Source organism: Lithobates pipiens, unplaced genomic scaffold (genome assembly GCF_037356315.1).
Source record: "Lithobates pipiens isolate NorthernLeopardFrog02 unplaced genomic scaffold, aLitPip1_a1.2 Scaffold_8, whole genome shotgun sequence".
Classification (NCBI taxonomy): Eukaryota; Metazoa; Chordata; class Amphibia; order Anura; family Ranidae; genus Lithobates; species Lithobates pipiens.
The window spans coordinates 271,562,838-271,577,180 of record NW_027507903.1 but is presented as its reverse complement, the minus strand read 5'-3'; the positions used below and the strand labels follow the sequence as shown (position 1 = coordinate 271,577,180).

General features: G+C 45.9%; 13 non-coding genes across 13 annotated transcripts; all 13 read left to right on the top strand.

Moving 5' to 3' along the window:
• The first annotated feature begins 621 nt into the window (after positions 1 to 621).
• Positions 622 to 694, top strand: TRNAV-AAC (transfer RNA valine (anticodon AAC)). The gene has a single exon. It is a non-coding gene; the product is annotated as a tRNA-Val (tRNA).
• Positions 695 to 1,432: 738 nt separating this feature from the next.
• Positions 1,433 to 1,505, top strand: TRNAV-AAC (transfer RNA valine (anticodon AAC)). The gene has a single exon. It is a non-coding gene; the product is annotated as a tRNA-Val (tRNA).
• Positions 1,506 to 1,617: 112 nt separating this feature from the next.
• Positions 1,618 to 1,690, top strand: TRNAV-CAC (transfer RNA valine (anticodon CAC)). Its single transcript has one exon. It is a non-coding gene; the product is annotated as a tRNA-Val (tRNA).
• Positions 1,691 to 4,648: 2,958 nt separating this feature from the next.
• Positions 4,649 to 4,721, top strand: TRNAV-AAC (transfer RNA valine (anticodon AAC)). The gene has a single exon. It is a non-coding gene; the product is annotated as a tRNA-Val (tRNA).
• A 111-nt stretch (positions 4,722 to 4,832) lies between these two features.
• TRNAV-CAC (transfer RNA valine (anticodon CAC)) lies at positions 4,833 to 4,905 on the top strand. Its single transcript has one exon. It is a non-coding gene; the product is annotated as a tRNA-Val (tRNA).
• Positions 4,906 to 7,072: 2,167 nt separating this feature from the next.
• Positions 7,073 to 7,145, top strand: TRNAV-AAC (transfer RNA valine (anticodon AAC)). Its single transcript has one exon. It is a non-coding gene; the product is annotated as a tRNA-Val (tRNA).
• A 111-nt stretch (positions 7,146 to 7,256) lies between these two features.
• Positions 7,257 to 7,329, top strand: TRNAV-CAC (transfer RNA valine (anticodon CAC)). The gene has a single exon. It is a non-coding gene; the product is annotated as a tRNA-Val (tRNA).
• A 1,539-nt stretch (positions 7,330 to 8,868) lies between these two features.
• On the top strand, positions 8,869 to 8,941 carry TRNAV-CAC (transfer RNA valine (anticodon CAC)). Its single transcript has one exon. It is a non-coding gene; the product is annotated as a tRNA-Val (tRNA).
• A 555-nt stretch (positions 8,942 to 9,496) lies between these two features.
• On the top strand, positions 9,497 to 9,569 carry TRNAV-AAC (transfer RNA valine (anticodon AAC)). The gene has a single exon. It is a non-coding gene; the product is annotated as a tRNA-Val (tRNA).
• A 111-nt stretch (positions 9,570 to 9,680) lies between these two features.
• On the top strand, positions 9,681 to 9,753 carry TRNAV-CAC (transfer RNA valine (anticodon CAC)). The gene has a single exon. It is a non-coding gene; the product is annotated as a tRNA-Val (tRNA).
• Positions 9,754 to 11,920: 2,167 nt separating this feature from the next.
• TRNAV-AAC (transfer RNA valine (anticodon AAC)) lies at positions 11,921 to 11,993 on the top strand. Its single transcript has one exon. It is a non-coding gene; the product is annotated as a tRNA-Val (tRNA).
• A 111-nt stretch (positions 11,994 to 12,104) lies between these two features.
• TRNAV-CAC (transfer RNA valine (anticodon CAC)) lies at positions 12,105 to 12,177 on the top strand. Its single transcript has one exon. It is a non-coding gene; the product is annotated as a tRNA-Val (tRNA).
• Positions 12,178 to 13,716: 1,539 nt separating this feature from the next.
• TRNAV-CAC (transfer RNA valine (anticodon CAC)) lies at positions 13,717 to 13,789 on the top strand. The gene has a single exon. It is a non-coding gene; the product is annotated as a tRNA-Val (tRNA).
• Positions 13,790 to 14,343: the final 554 nt, after the last annotated feature.

Genomic DNA, 14,343 nt, shown 5'->3' with positions numbered 1-14,343 from the left:
TAGTGTAGTGGTTATCACGTTCGCCTCACACGCGAAAGGTCCCCGGTTCGAAACCGGCCAGAAACAGTACTTACCTTTAACTTTTTCACAGTCTGGCAAACTCAAAGCTCTTGCCATGCCTTGCCCCTCTGGCAGCCGTAAGCCAAATCTGCCAATACAAAGCACAGTTTAGGTGCAACACCTTCAATGTGAGCTCTTTTTCTTCACTGTTTATGAGCTGACCATCGCTGTAAGTGTTTGGTGTTTAGGCAAACTTGTTTTCTGGACCCAAAGGCAATTGGAATGTGGACTTTGGTTCTCCTGCTTAGTCAGCTGAGCTGGAAAACCTGACGACCATTGGCGTATGTTTTCAGCTGACCTGGTGAGAAAAGTGTGTGGAAAAGCTAGAGGTGATATCCATGACTCAGTGTATCTTGCCAGTACTGGCTGTTTTGAGGATGTTATTTGTATCAAGTTAGGCATCCGAGATGGGCTTTCTTCCTTCTTTGCTTCATTACCAAAGAGTATCATTTGCAAGGACGGTAAACTGAACTCAGGTTATCAACCAACCAGAAGCAAATAATAGCTAATACGGTGACCCCAACCTCCGAGCAACCAACCCGAAAAGTGCTGTCGTGATAGGTTTCTGTAGTGTAGTGGTTATCACGTTCGCCTAACACGCGAAAGGTCCCCGGTTCGAAACCGGGCAGAAACAATCTGAGCGCGCTAGTGCTTTTTGTCAATGTCGCTTTCAGCAGCTCTTTTCACCGATCTTACTTTAGGGTAGACTTTCGGTCTGCAAGGCTCAAAAAATAGCATGAATCGGTTTCTGTAGTGTAGTGGTTATCACGTCCGCCTCACACGCGAAAGGTCCCCGGTTCGAAACCGGGCAGAAACAGTGCTTACCTTTAACTTTTTCACAGTCTGGCAAACTCAAAGCTCTTGCCATGCCTTGCCCCTCTGGCAGCCGTAAGCCAAATCTGCCAATACAAAGCACAGTTTAGGTGCAACACCTTCAATGTGAGCTCTTTTTCTTCACTGTTTATGAGCTGACCATCGCTGTAAGTGTTTGGTGTTTAGGCAAACTTGTTTTCTGGACCCAAAGGCAATTGGAATGTGGACTTTGGTTCTCCTGCTTAGTCAGCTGAGCTGGAAAACCTGACGACCATTGGCGTATGTTTTCAGCTGACCTGGTGAGAAAAGTGTGTGGAAAAGCTAGAGGTGATATCCATGACTCAGTGTATCTTGCCAGTACTGGCTGTTTTGAGGATGTTATTTGTATCAAGTTAGGCATCCGAGATGGGCTTTCTTCCTTCTTTGCTTCATTACCAAAGAGTATCATTTGCAAGGACGGTAAACTGAACTCAGGTTATCAACCAACCAGAAGCAAATAATAGCTAATACGCTGACCCCAACCTCCGAGCAACCAACCCGAAAAGTGGTGTCGTGATAGGTTTCTGTAGTGTAGTGGTTATCACGTTCGCCTAACACGCGAAAGGTCCCCGGTTCGAAACCGGGCAGAAACACTTTGAGCGTGTTAGTGCTTTTTGTCAATGTCGCTTTCAGCAGCTCTTTTCACCGATCTTACTTTAGAGTAGACTTTCGGGTTTGCAAGGCTCAAATAAACAGCATGAATGGGTTTCTGTAGTGTAGTGGTTATCACGTTCGCCTCACACGCGAAAGGTCCCCGGTTCGAAACCGGGCAGAAACAGTACTTACCTTTAACTTTTTCACAGTCTGTCAAACTCAAAGCTCTTGCCATGCCTTGCCCCTCTGGCAGCCGTAAGCCAAATCTGCCAATACAAAGCACAGTTTAGGTGCAACACCTTCAATGTGAGCTCTTTTTCTTCACTGTTTATGAGCTGACCATCGCTGTAAGTGTTTGGTGTTTAGGCAAACTTGTTTTCTGGACCCAAAGGCAATTGGAATGTGGACTTTGGTTCTCCTGCTTAGTCAGCTGAGCTGGAAAACCTGACGACCATTGGCGTATGTTTTCAGCTGACCTGGTGAGAAAAGTGTGTGGAAAAGCTAGAGGTGATATCCATGACTCAGTGTATCTTGCCAGTACTGGCTGTTTTGAGGATGTTATTTGTATCAAGTTAGGCATCCGAGATGGGCTTTCTTCCTTCTTTGCTTCATTACCAAAGAGTATCATTTGCAAGGACGGTAAACTGAACTCAGGTTATCAACCAACCAGAAGCAAATAATAGCTAATACGGTGACCCCAACCTCCGAGCAACCAACCTGAAAAATGCTGTGGTGATAGGTTTCTGTAGTGTAGTGGTTATCACGTTCGCCTAACACGCGAAAGGTCCCAGGTTTGAAACCGGGCAGAAACAATTTGAGCGCGCTAGTGCTTTTTGTCAATGTCGCTTTCAGCAGCTCTTTTCACCGATCTTACTTTAGGGTAGACTTTCGGTTTGCAAGGCTCAAAAAAACAGCATGAATGGGTTTCTGTAGTGTAGTGGTTATCACGTTCGCCTCACACGCGAAAGGAAACCGGGCAGAAACAGTGCTTACCTTTAACTTTTTCACAGTCTGGCAAACTCAAAGCTCTTGCCATGCCTTGCCCCTCTGGCAGCCGTAAGCCAAATCTGCCAATACAAAGCACAGTTTAGGTGCAACACCTTCAATGTGAGCTCTTTTTCTTCACTGTTTATGAGCTGACCATCGCTGTAAGTGTTTGGTGTTTAGGCAAACTTGTTTTCTGGACCCAAAGGCAATTGGAATGTGGACTTTGGTTCTCCTGCTTAGTCAGCTGAGCTGGAAAACCTGACGACCATTGGCGTATGTTTTCAGCTGACCTGGTGAGAAAAGTGTGTGGAAAAGCTAGAGGTGATATCCATGACTCAGTGTATCTTGCCAGTACTGGCTGTTTTGAGGATGTTATTTGTATCAAGTTAGGCATCCGAGATGGGCTTTCTTCCTTCTTTGCTTCATTACCAAAGAGTATCATTTGCAAGGACGGTAAACTGAACTCAGGTTATCAACCAACCAGAAGCAAATAATAGCTAATACGGTGACCCCAACCTCCGAGCAACCAACCTGAAAAATGCTGTGGTGATAGGTTTCTGTAGTGTAGTGGTTATCACGTTCGCCTAACACGCGAAAGGTCCCAGGTTCGAAACCGGGCAGAAACAATTTGAGCGCGCTAGTGCTTTTTGTCAATGTCGCTTTCAGCAGCTCTTTTCACCGATCTTACTTTAGGGTAGACTTTCGGTTTGCAAGGCTCAAAAAAACAGCATGAATGGGTTTCTGTAGTGTAGTGGTTATCACGTTCGCCTCACACGCGAAAGGAAACCGGGCAGAAACAGTGCTTACCTTTAACTTTTTCACAGTCTGGCAAACTCAAAGCTCTTGCCATGCCTTGCCCCTCTGGCAGCCGTAAGCCAAATCTGCCAATACAAAGCACAGTTTAGGTGCAACACCTTCAATGTGAGCTCTTTTTCTTCACTGTTTATGAGCTGACCATCGCTGTAAGTGTTTGGTGTTTAGGCAAACTTGTTTTCTGGACCCAAAGGCAATTGGAATGTGGACTTTGGTTCTCCTGCTTAGTCAGCTGAGCTGGAAAACCTGACGACCATTGGCGTATGTTTTCAGCTGACCTGGTGAGAAAAGTGTGTGGAAAAGCTAGAGGTGATATCCATGACTCAGTGTATCTTGCCAGTACTGGCTGTTTTGAGGATGTTATTTGTATCAAGTTAGGCATCCGAGATGGGCTTTCTTCCTTCTTTGCTTCATTACCAAAGAGTATCATTTGCAAGGACGGTAAACTGAACTCAGGTTATCAACCAACCAGAAGCAAATAATAGCTAATACGGTGACCCCAACCTCCGAGCAACCAACCTGAAAAATGCTGTCGTGATAGGTTTCTGTAGTGTAGTGGTTATCACGTTCGCCTAACACGCGAAAGGTCCCAGGTTCGAAACCGGGCAGAAACAATTTGAGCGCGCTAGTGCTTTTTGTCAATGTCGCTTTCAGCAGCTCTTTTCACCGATCTTACTTTAGGGTAGACTTTCGGTTTGCAAGGCTCAAAAAAACAGCATGAATGGGTTTCTCTAGTGTAGTGGTTATCACGTTCGCCTCACACGCGAAAGGAAACCGGGCAGAAACAGTGCTTACCTTTAACTTTTTCACAGTCTGGCAAACTCAAAGCTCTTGCCATGCCTTGCCCCTCTGGCAGCCGTAAGCCAAATCTGCCAATACAAAGCACAGTTTAGGTGCAACACCTTCAATGTGAGCTCTTTTTCTTCACTGTTTATGAGCTGACCATCGCTGTAAGTGTTTGGTGTTTAGGCAAACTTGTTTTCTGGACCCAAAGGCAATTGGAATGTGGACTTTGGTTCTCCTGCTTAGTCAGCTGAGCTGGAAAACCTGACGACCATTGGCGTATGTTTTCAGCTGACCTGGTGAGAAAAGTGTGTGGAAAAGCTAGAGGTGATATCCATGACTCAGTGTATCTTGCCAGTACTGGCTGTTTTGAGGATGTTATTTGTATCAAGTTAGGCATCCGAGATGGGCTTTCTTCCTTCTTTGCTTCATTACCAAAGAGTATCATTTGCAAGGACGGTAAACTGAACTCAGGTTATCAACCAACCAGAAGCAAATAATAGCTAATGCGCTGACCCCAACCTCCGAGCAACCAACCCGAAAAGTGCTGTCGTGATAGGTTTCTGTAGTGTAGTGGTTATCACGTTCGCCTAACACGCGAAAGGTCCCCGGTTCGAAACCGGGCAGAAACAATTTGAGCGCGTTAGTGCTTTTTGTCAATGTCGCTTTCAGCAGCTCTTTTCACCGATCTTACTTTAGGGTAGACTTTCGGTTTGCAAGGCTCAAATAAACAGCATGAATGGGTTTCTGTAGTGTAGTGGTTATCACGTTCGCCTCACACGCGAAAGGTCCCCGGTTCGAAACCGGGCAGAAACAGTGCTTACCTTTAACTTTTTCACAGTCTGGCAAACTCAAAGCTCTTGCCATGCCTTGCCCCTCTGGCAGCCGTAAGCCAAATCTGCCAATACAAAGCATAGTTTAGGTGCAACACCTTCAATGTGAGCTCTTTTTCTTCACTGTTTATGAGCTGACCATCGCTGTAAGTGTTTGGTGTTTAGGCAAACTTGTTTTCTGGACCCAAAGGCAATTGGAATGTGGACTTTGGTTCTCCTGCTTAGTCAGCTGAGCTGGAAAACCTGACGACCATTGGCGTATGTTTTCAGCTGACCTGGTGAGAAAAGTGTGTGGAAAAGCTAGAGGTGATATCCATGACTCAGTGTATCTTGCCAGTACTGGCTGTTTTGAGGATGTTATTTGTATCAAGTTAGGCATCCGAGATGGGCTTTCTTCCTTCTTTGCTTCATTACCAAAGAGTATCATTTGCAAGGACGGTAAACTGAACTCAGGTTATCAACCAACCAGAAGCAAATAATAGCTAATACGGTGACCCCAACCTCCGAGCAACCAACCCAAAAGTGCTGTCGTGATAGGTTTCTGTAGTGTAGAGGTTATCACGTTCGCCTAACACGCGAAAGGTCCCCGGTTCGAAACCGGGCTGAAACAATTTGAGCGCGCTAGTGCTTTTTGTCAATGTCGCTTTCAGCAGCTCTTTTCACCGATCTTACTTTAGGGTAGACTTTCGGTTTGCAAGGCTCAAAAAAACAGCATGAATGGGTTTCTGTAGTGTAGTGGTTATCACGTTCGCCTCACACGCGAAAGGTCCCCGGGCAGAAACAGTGCTTACCTTTAACTTTTTCACAGTCTGGCAAACTCAAAGCTCTTGCCATGCCTTGCCCCTCTGGCAGCCGTAAGCCAAATCTGCCAATACAAAGCACAGTTTAGGTGCAACACCTTCAATGTGAGCTCTTTTTCTTCACTGTTTATGAGCTGACCATCGCTGTAAGTGTTTGGTGTTTAGGCAAACTTGTTTTCTGGGCCCAAAGGCAATTGGAATGTGGACTTTGGTTCTCCTGGTTAGTCAGCTGAGCTGGAAAACCTGACGACCATTGGCGTATGTTTTCAGCTGACCTGGTGAGAAAAGTGTGTGGAAAAGCTAGAGGTGATATCCATGACTCAGTGTATCTTGCCAGTACTGGCTGTTTTGAGGATGTTATTTGTATCAAGTTAGGCATCCGAGATGGGCTTTCTTCCTTCTTTGCTTCATTACCAAAGAGTATCATTTGCAAGGACGGTAAACTGAACTCAGGTTATCAACCAACCAGAAGCAAATAATAGCTAATACGGTGACCCCAACCTCCGAGCAACCAACCCGAAATGTGCTGTCGTGATAGGTTTCTGTAGTGTAGTGGTTATCACGTTCGCCTAACACGCAAAAGGTCCCCTGTTCGAAACCGGGCAGAAACAATTTGAGCGCGCTGGTGCTTTTTGTCAATGTCGCTTTCAGCAGCTCTTTTCACCGATCTTACTTTAGGGTAGACTTTCGGTTTGCAAGGCTCAAAAAAACAGCATGAATGGGTTTCTGTAGTGTAGTGGTTATCACGTGCGCCTCACACGCGAAAGGTCCCCGATTCGAAACCGGGCAGAAACAGTGCTTACCTTTAACTTTTTCACAGTCTGGCAAACTCAAAGCTCTTGCCATGCCTTGCCCCTCTGGCAGCCGTAAGCCAAATCTGCCAATACAAAGCACAGTTTAGGTGCAACACCTTCAATGTGAGCTCTTTTTCTTCACTGTTTATGAGCTGACCATCGCTGTAAGTGTTTGGTGTTTAGGCAAACTTGTTTTCTGGGCCCAAAGGCAATTGGAATGTGGACTTTGGTTCTCCTGGTTAGTCAGCTGAGCTGGAAAACCTGACGACCATTGGCGTATGTTTTCAGCTGACCTGGTGAGAAAAGTGTGTGGAAAAGCTAGAGGTGATATCCATGACTCAGTGTATCTTGCCAGTACTGGCTGTTTTGAGGATGTTATTTGTATCAAGTTAGGCATCCGAGATGGGCTTTCTTCCTTCTTTGCTTCATTACCAAAGAGTATCATTTGCAAGGACGGTAAACTGAACTCAGGTTATCAACCAACCAGAAGCAAATAATAGCTAATGCGCTGACCCCAACCTCCGAGCAACCAACCCGAAAAGTGCTGTCGTGATAGGTTTCTGTAGTGTAGTGGTTATCACGTTCGCCTAACACGCGAAAGGTCCCCGGTTCGAAACCGGGCAGAAACAATTTGAGCGCGTTAGTGCTTTTTGTCAATGTCGCTTTCAGCAGCTCTTTTCACCGATCTTACTTTAGGGTAGACTTTCGGTTTGCAAGGCTCAAATAAACAGCATGAATGGGTTTCTGTAGTGTAGTGGTTATCACGTTCGCCTCACACGCGAAAGGTCCCCGGTTCGAAACCGGGCAGAAACAGTGCTTACCTTTAACTTTTTCACAGTCTGGCAAACTCAAAGCTCTTGCCATGCCTTGCCCCTCTGGCAGCCGTAAGCCAAATCTGCCAATACAAAGCATAGTTTAGGTGCAACACCTTCAATGTGAGCTCTTTTTCTTCACTGTTTATGAGCTGACCATCGCTGTAAGTGTTTGGTGTTTAGGCAAACTTGTTTTCTGGACCCAAAGGCAATTGGAATGTGGACTTTGGTTCTCCTGCTTAGTCAGCTGAGCTGGAAAACCTGACGACCATTGGCGTATGTTTTCAGCTGACCTGGTGAGAAAAGTGTGTGGAAAAGCTAGAGGTGATATCCATGACTCAGTGTATCTTGCCAGTACTGGCTGTTTTGAGGATGTTATTTGTATCAAGTTAGGCATCCGAGATGGGCTTTCTTCCTTCTTTGCTTCATTACCAAAGAGTATCATTTGCAAGGACGGTAAACTGAACTCAGGTTATCAACCAACCAGAAGCAAATAATAGCTAATACGGTGACCCCAACCTCCGAGCAACCAACCCAAAAGTGCTGTCGTGATAGGTTTCTGTAGTGTAGAGGTTATCACGTTCGCCTAACACGCGAAAGGTCCCCGGTTCGAAACCGGGCTGAAACAATTTGAGCGCGCTAGTGCTTTTTGTCAATGTCGCTTTCAGCAGCTCTTTTCACCGATCTTACTTTAGGGTAGACTTTCGGTTTGCAAGGCTCAAAAAAACAGCATGAATGGGTTTCTGTAGTGTAGTGGTTATCACGTTCGCCTCACACGCGAAAGGTCCCCGGGCAGAAACAGTGCTTACCTTTAACTTTTTCACAGTCTGGCAAACTCAAAGCTCTTGCCATGCCTTGCCCCTCTGGCAGCCGTAAGCCAAATCTGCCAATACAAAGCACAGTTTAGGTGCAACACCTTCAATGTGAGCTCTTTTTCTTCACTGTTTATGAGCTGACCATCGCTGTAAGTGTTTGGTGTTTAGGCAAACTTGTTTTCTGGACCCAAAGGCAATTGGAATGTGGACTTTGGTTCTCCTGCTTAGTCAGCTGAGCTGGAAAACCTGACGACCATTGGCGTATGTTTTCAGCTGACCTGGTGAGAAAAGTGTGTGGAAAAGCTAGAGGTGATATCCATGACTCAGTGTATCTTGCCAGTACTGGCTGTTTTGAGGATGTTATTTGTATCAAGTTAGGCATCCGAGATGGGCTTTCTTCCTTCTTTGCTTCATTACCAAAGAGTATCATTTACAAGGACGGTAAACTGAACTCAGGTTATCAACCAACCAGAAGCAAATAATAGCTAATACGGTGACCCCAACCTCCGAGCAACCAACCCGAAAAGTGCTGTCGTGGTAGGTTTCTGTAGTGTAGTGGTTATCACGTTCGCCTAACATGCAAAAGTTCCCGGGTTCGAAACCGGGCAGAAACAATTTGAGCGCGCTAGTGCTTTTTGTCAATGTCGCTTTCAGCAGCTCTTTTCACCGATCTTACTTTAGGGTAGACTTTCGGTTTGCAAGGCTCAAAAAAACAGCATGAATGGGTTTCTGTAGTGTAGTGGTTATCACGTTCGCCTCACACGCGAAAGGACCCCGGTTCGAAACCGGGCAGAAACAGTGCTTACCTTTAACTTTTTCACAGTCTGGCAAACTCAAAGCTCTTGCCATGCCTTGCCCCTCTGGCAGCCGTAAGCCAAATCTGCCAATACAAAGCACAGTTTAGGTGCAACACCTTCAATGTGAGCTCTTTTTCTTCACTGTTTATGAGCTGACCATCGCTGTAAGTGTTTGGTGTTTAGGCAAACTTGTTTTCTGGACCCAAAGGCAATTGGAATGTGGACTTTGGTTCTCCTGCTTAGTCAGCTGAGCTGGAAAACCTGACGACCATTGGCGTATGTTTTCAGCTGACCTGGTGAGAAAAGTGTGTGGAAAAGCTAGAGGTGATATCCATGACTCAGTGTATCTTGCCAGTACTGGCTGTTTTGAGGATGTTATTTGTATCAAGTTAGGCATCCGAGATGGGCTTTCTTCCTTCTTTGCTTCATTACCAAAGAGTATCATTTGCAAGGACGGTAAACTGAACTCAGGTTATCAACCAACCAGAAGCAAATAATAGCTAATGCGCTGACCCCAACCTCCGAGCAACCAACCCGAAAAGTGCTGTCGTGATAGGTTTCTGTAGTGTAGTGGTTATCACGTTCGCCTAACACGCGAAAGGTCCCCGGTTCGAAACCGGGCAGAAACAATTTGAGCGCGTTAGTGCTTTTTGTCAATGTCGCTTTCAGCAGCTCTTTTCACCGATCTTACTTTAGGGTAGACTTTCGGTTTGCAAGGCTCAAATAAACAGCATGAATGGGTTTCTGTAGTGTAGTGGTTATCACGTTCGCCTCACACGCGAAAGGTCCCCGGTTCGAAACCGGGCAGAAACAGTGCTTACCTTTAACTTTTTCACAGTCTGGCAAACTCAAAGCTCTTGCCATGCCTTGCCCCTCTGGCAGCCGTAAGCCAAATCTGCCAATACAAAGCATAGTTTAGGTGCAACACCTTCAATGTGAGCTCTTTTTCTTCACTGTTTATGAGCTGACCATCGCTGTAAGTGTTTGGTGTTTAGGCAAACTTGTTTTCTGGACCCAAAGGCAATTGGAATGTGGACTTTGGTTCTCCTGCTTAGTCAGCTGAGCTGGAAAACCCGACGACCATTGGCGTATGTTTTCAGCTGACCTGGTGAGAAAAGTGTGTGGAAAAGCTAGAGGTGATATCCATGACTCAGTGTATCTTGCCAGTACTGGCTGTTTTGAGGATGTTATTTGTATCAAGTTAGGCATCCGAGATGGGCTTTCTTCCTTCTTTGCTTCATTACCAAAGAGTATCATTTGCAAGGACGGTAAACTGAACTCAGGTTATCAACCAACCAGAAGCAAATAATAGCTAATACGGTGACCCCAACCTCCGAGCAACCAACCCAAAAGTGCTGTCGTGATAGGTTTCTGTAGTGTAGAGGTTATCACGTTCGCCTAACACGCGAAAGGTCCCCGGTTCGAAACCGGGCTGAAACAATTTGAGCGCGCTAGTGCTTTTTGTCAATGTCGCTTTCAGCAGCTCTTTTCACCGATCTTACTTTAGGGTAGACTTTCGGTTTGCAAGGCTCAAAAAAACAGCATGAATGGGTTTCTGTAGTGTAGTGGTTATCACGTTCGCCTCACACGCGAAAGGTCCCCGGGCAGAAACAGTGCTTACCTTTAACTTTTTCACAGTCTGGCAAACTCAAAGCTCTTGCCATGCCTTGCCCCTCTGGCAGCCGTAAGCCAAATCTGCCAATACAAAGCACAGTTTAGGTGCAACACCTTCAATGTGAGCTCTTTTTCTTCACTGTTTATGAGCTGACCATCGCTGTAAGTGTTTGGTGTTTAGGCAAACTTGTTTTCTGGGCCCAAAGGCAATTGGAATGTGGACTTTGGTTCTCCTGGTTAGTCAGCTGAGCTGGAAAACCTGACGACCATTGGCGTATGTTTTCAGCTGACCTGGTGAGAAAAGTGTGTGGAAAAGCTAGAGGTGATATCCATGACTCAGTGTATCTTGCCAGTACTGGCTGTTTTGAGGATGTTATTTGTATCAAGTTAGGCATCCGAGATGGGCTTTCTTCCTTCTTTGCTTCATTACCAAAGAGTATCATTTGCAAGGACGGTAAACTGAACTCAGGTTATCAACCAACCAGAAGCAAATAATAGCTAATACGGTGACCCCAACCTCCGAGCAACCAACCCGAAATGTGCTGTCGTGATAGGTTTCTGTAGTGTAGTGGTTATCACGTTCGCCTAACACGCAAAAGGTCCCCTGTTCGAAACCGGGCAGAAACAATTTGAGCGCGCTGGTGCTTTTTGTCAATGTCGCTTTCAGCAGCTCTTTTCACCGATCTTACTTTAGGGTAGACTTTCGGTTTGCAAGGCTCAAAAAAACAGCATGAATGGGTTTCTGTAGTGTAGTGGTTATCACGTGCGCCTCACACGCGAAAGGTCCCCGATTCGAAACCGGGCAGAAACAGTGCTTACCTTTAACTTTTTCACAGTCTGGCAAACTCAAAGCTCTTGCCATGCCTTGCCCCTCTGGCAGCCGTAAGCCAAATCTGCCAATACAAAGCACAGTTTAGGTGCAACACCTTCAATGTGAGCTCTTTTTCTTCACTGTTTATGAGCTGACCATCGCTGTAAGTGTTTGGTGTTTAGGCAAACTTGTTTTCTGGGCCCAAAGGCAATTGGAATGTGGACTTTGGTTCTCCTGGTTAGTCAGCTGAGCTGGAAAACCTGACGACCATTGGCGTATGTTTTCAGCTGACCTGGTGAGAAAAGTGTGTGGAAAAGCTAGAGGTGATATCCATGACTCAGTGTATCTTGCCAGTACTGGCTGTTTTGAGGATGTTATTTGTATCAAGTTAGGCATCCGAGATGGGCTTTCTTCCTTCTTTGCTTCATTACCAAAGAGTATCATTTGCAAGGACGGTAAACTGAACTCAGGTTATCAACCAACCAGAAGCAAATAATAGCTAATGCGCTGACCCCAACCTCCGAGCAACCAACCCGAAAAGTGCTGTCGTGATAGGTTTCTGTAGTGTAGTGGTTATCACGTTCGCCTAACACGCGAAAGGTCCCCGGTTCGAAACCGGGCAGAAACAATTTGAGCGCGTTAGTGCTTTTTGTCAATGTCGCTTTCAGCAGCTCTTTTCACCGATCTTACTTTAGGGTAGACTTTCGGTTTGCAAGGCTCAAATAAACAGCATGAATGGGTTTCTGTAGTGTAGTGGTTATCACGTTCGCCTCACACGCGAAAGGTCCCCGGTTCGAAACCGGGCAGAAACAGTGCTTACCTTTAACTTTTTCACAGTCTGGCAAACTCAAAGCTCTTGCCATGCCTTGCCCCTCTGGCAGCCGTAAGCCAAATCTGCCAATACAAAGCATAGTTTAGGTGCAACACCTTCAATGTGAGCTCTTTTTCTTCACTGTTTATGAGCTGACCATCGCTGTAAGTGTTTGGTGTTTAGGCAAACTTGTTTTCTGGACCCAAAGGCAATTGGAATGTGGACTTTGGTTCTCCTGCTTAGTCAGCTGAGCTGGAAAACCTGACGACCATTGGCGTATGTTTTCAGCTGACCTGGTGAGAAAAGTGTGTGGAAAAGCTAGAGGTGATATCCATGACTCAGTGTATCTTGCCAGTACTGGCTGTTTTGAGGATGTTATTTGTATCAAGTTAGGCATCCGAGATGGGCTTTCTTCCTTCTTTGCTTCATTACCAAAGAGTATCATTTGCAAGGACGGTAAACTGAACTCAGGTTATCAACCAACCAGAAGCAAATAATAGCTAATACGGTGACCCCAACCTCCGAGCAACCAACCCAAAAGTGCTGTCGTGATAGGTTTCTGTAGTGTAGAGGTTATCACGTTCGCCTAACACGCGAAAGGTCCCCGGTTCGAAACCGGGCTGAAACAATTTGAGCGCGCTAGTGCTTTTTGTCAATGTCGCTTTCAGCAGCTCTTTTCACCGATCTTACTTTAGGGTAGACTTTCGGTTTGCAAGGCTCAAAAAAACAGCATGAATGGGTTTCTGTAGTGTAGTGGTTATCACGTTCGCCTCACACGCGAAAGGTCCCCGGGCAGAAACAGTGCTTACCTTTAACTTTTTCACAGTCTGGCAAACTCAAAGCTCTTGCCATGCCTTGCCCCTCTGGCAGCCGTAAGCCAAATCTGCCAATACAAAGCACAGTTTAGGTGCAACACCTTCAATGTGAGCTCTTTTTCTTCACTGTTTATGAGCTGACCATCGCTGTAAGTGTTTGGTGTTTAGGCAAACTTGTTTTCTGGACCCAAAGGCAATTGGAATGTGGACTTTGGTTCTCCTGCTTAGTCAGCTGAGCTGGAAAACCTGACGACCATTGGCGTATGTTTTCAGCTGACCTGGTGAGAAAAGTGTGTGGAAAAGCTAGAGGTGATATCCATGACTCAGTGTATCTTGCCAGTACTGGCTGTTTTGAGGATGTTATTTGTATCAAGTTAGGCATCCGAGATGGGCTTTCTTCCTTCTTTGCTTCATTACCAAAGAGTATCATTTACAAGGACGGTAAACTGAACTCAGGTTATCAACCAACCAGAAGCAAATAATAGCTAATACGGTGACCCCAACCTCCGAGCAACCAACCCGAAAAGTGCTGTCGTGGTAGGTTTCTGTAGTGTAGTGGTTATCACATTCGCCTAACATGCAAAAGTTCCCGGGTTCGAAACCGGGCAGAAACAATTTGAGCGCGCTAGTGCTTTTTGTCAATGTCGCTTTCAGCAGCTCTTTTCACCGATCTTACTTTAGGGTAGACTTTCGGTTTGCAAGGCTCAAAAAAACAGCATGAATGGGTTTCTGTAGTGTAGTGGTTATCACGTTCGCCTCACACGCGAAAGGTCCCCGGTTCGAAACCGGGCAGAAACAATTTGAGCGCGCTAGTGCTTTTTGTCAATGTCGCTTTCAGCAGCTCTTTTCACCGATCTTACTTTAGGGTAGACTTTCGGTCTGCAAGGCTCAAAAAAACAGCATGAATGGGTTTCTGTAGTGTAGTGGTTATCACGTTCGCCTCACACGCGAAAGGTCCCCGTTTCAAAACCGGGCAGAAACAGTGCTTACCTTTAACTTTTTCACAGTCTGGCAAACTCAAAGCTCTTGCCATGCCTTGCCCCTCTGGCAGCCGTAAGCCAAATCTGCCAATACAAAGCACAGTTTAGGTGCAACACCTTCAATGTGAGCTCTTTTTCTTCACTGTTTATGAGCTGACCATCGCTGTAAGTGTTTGGTGTTTAGGCAAACTTGTTTTCTGGACCCAAAGGCAATTGGAATGTGGACTTTGGTTCTCCTGCTTAGTCAGCTGAGCTGGAAAACCTGACGACCATTGGCGTATGTTTTCAGCTGACCTGGTGAGAAAAGTGTGTGGAAAAGCTAGAGGTGATATCCATGACTCAGTGTATCTTGCCAGTACTGGCTGTTTTGAG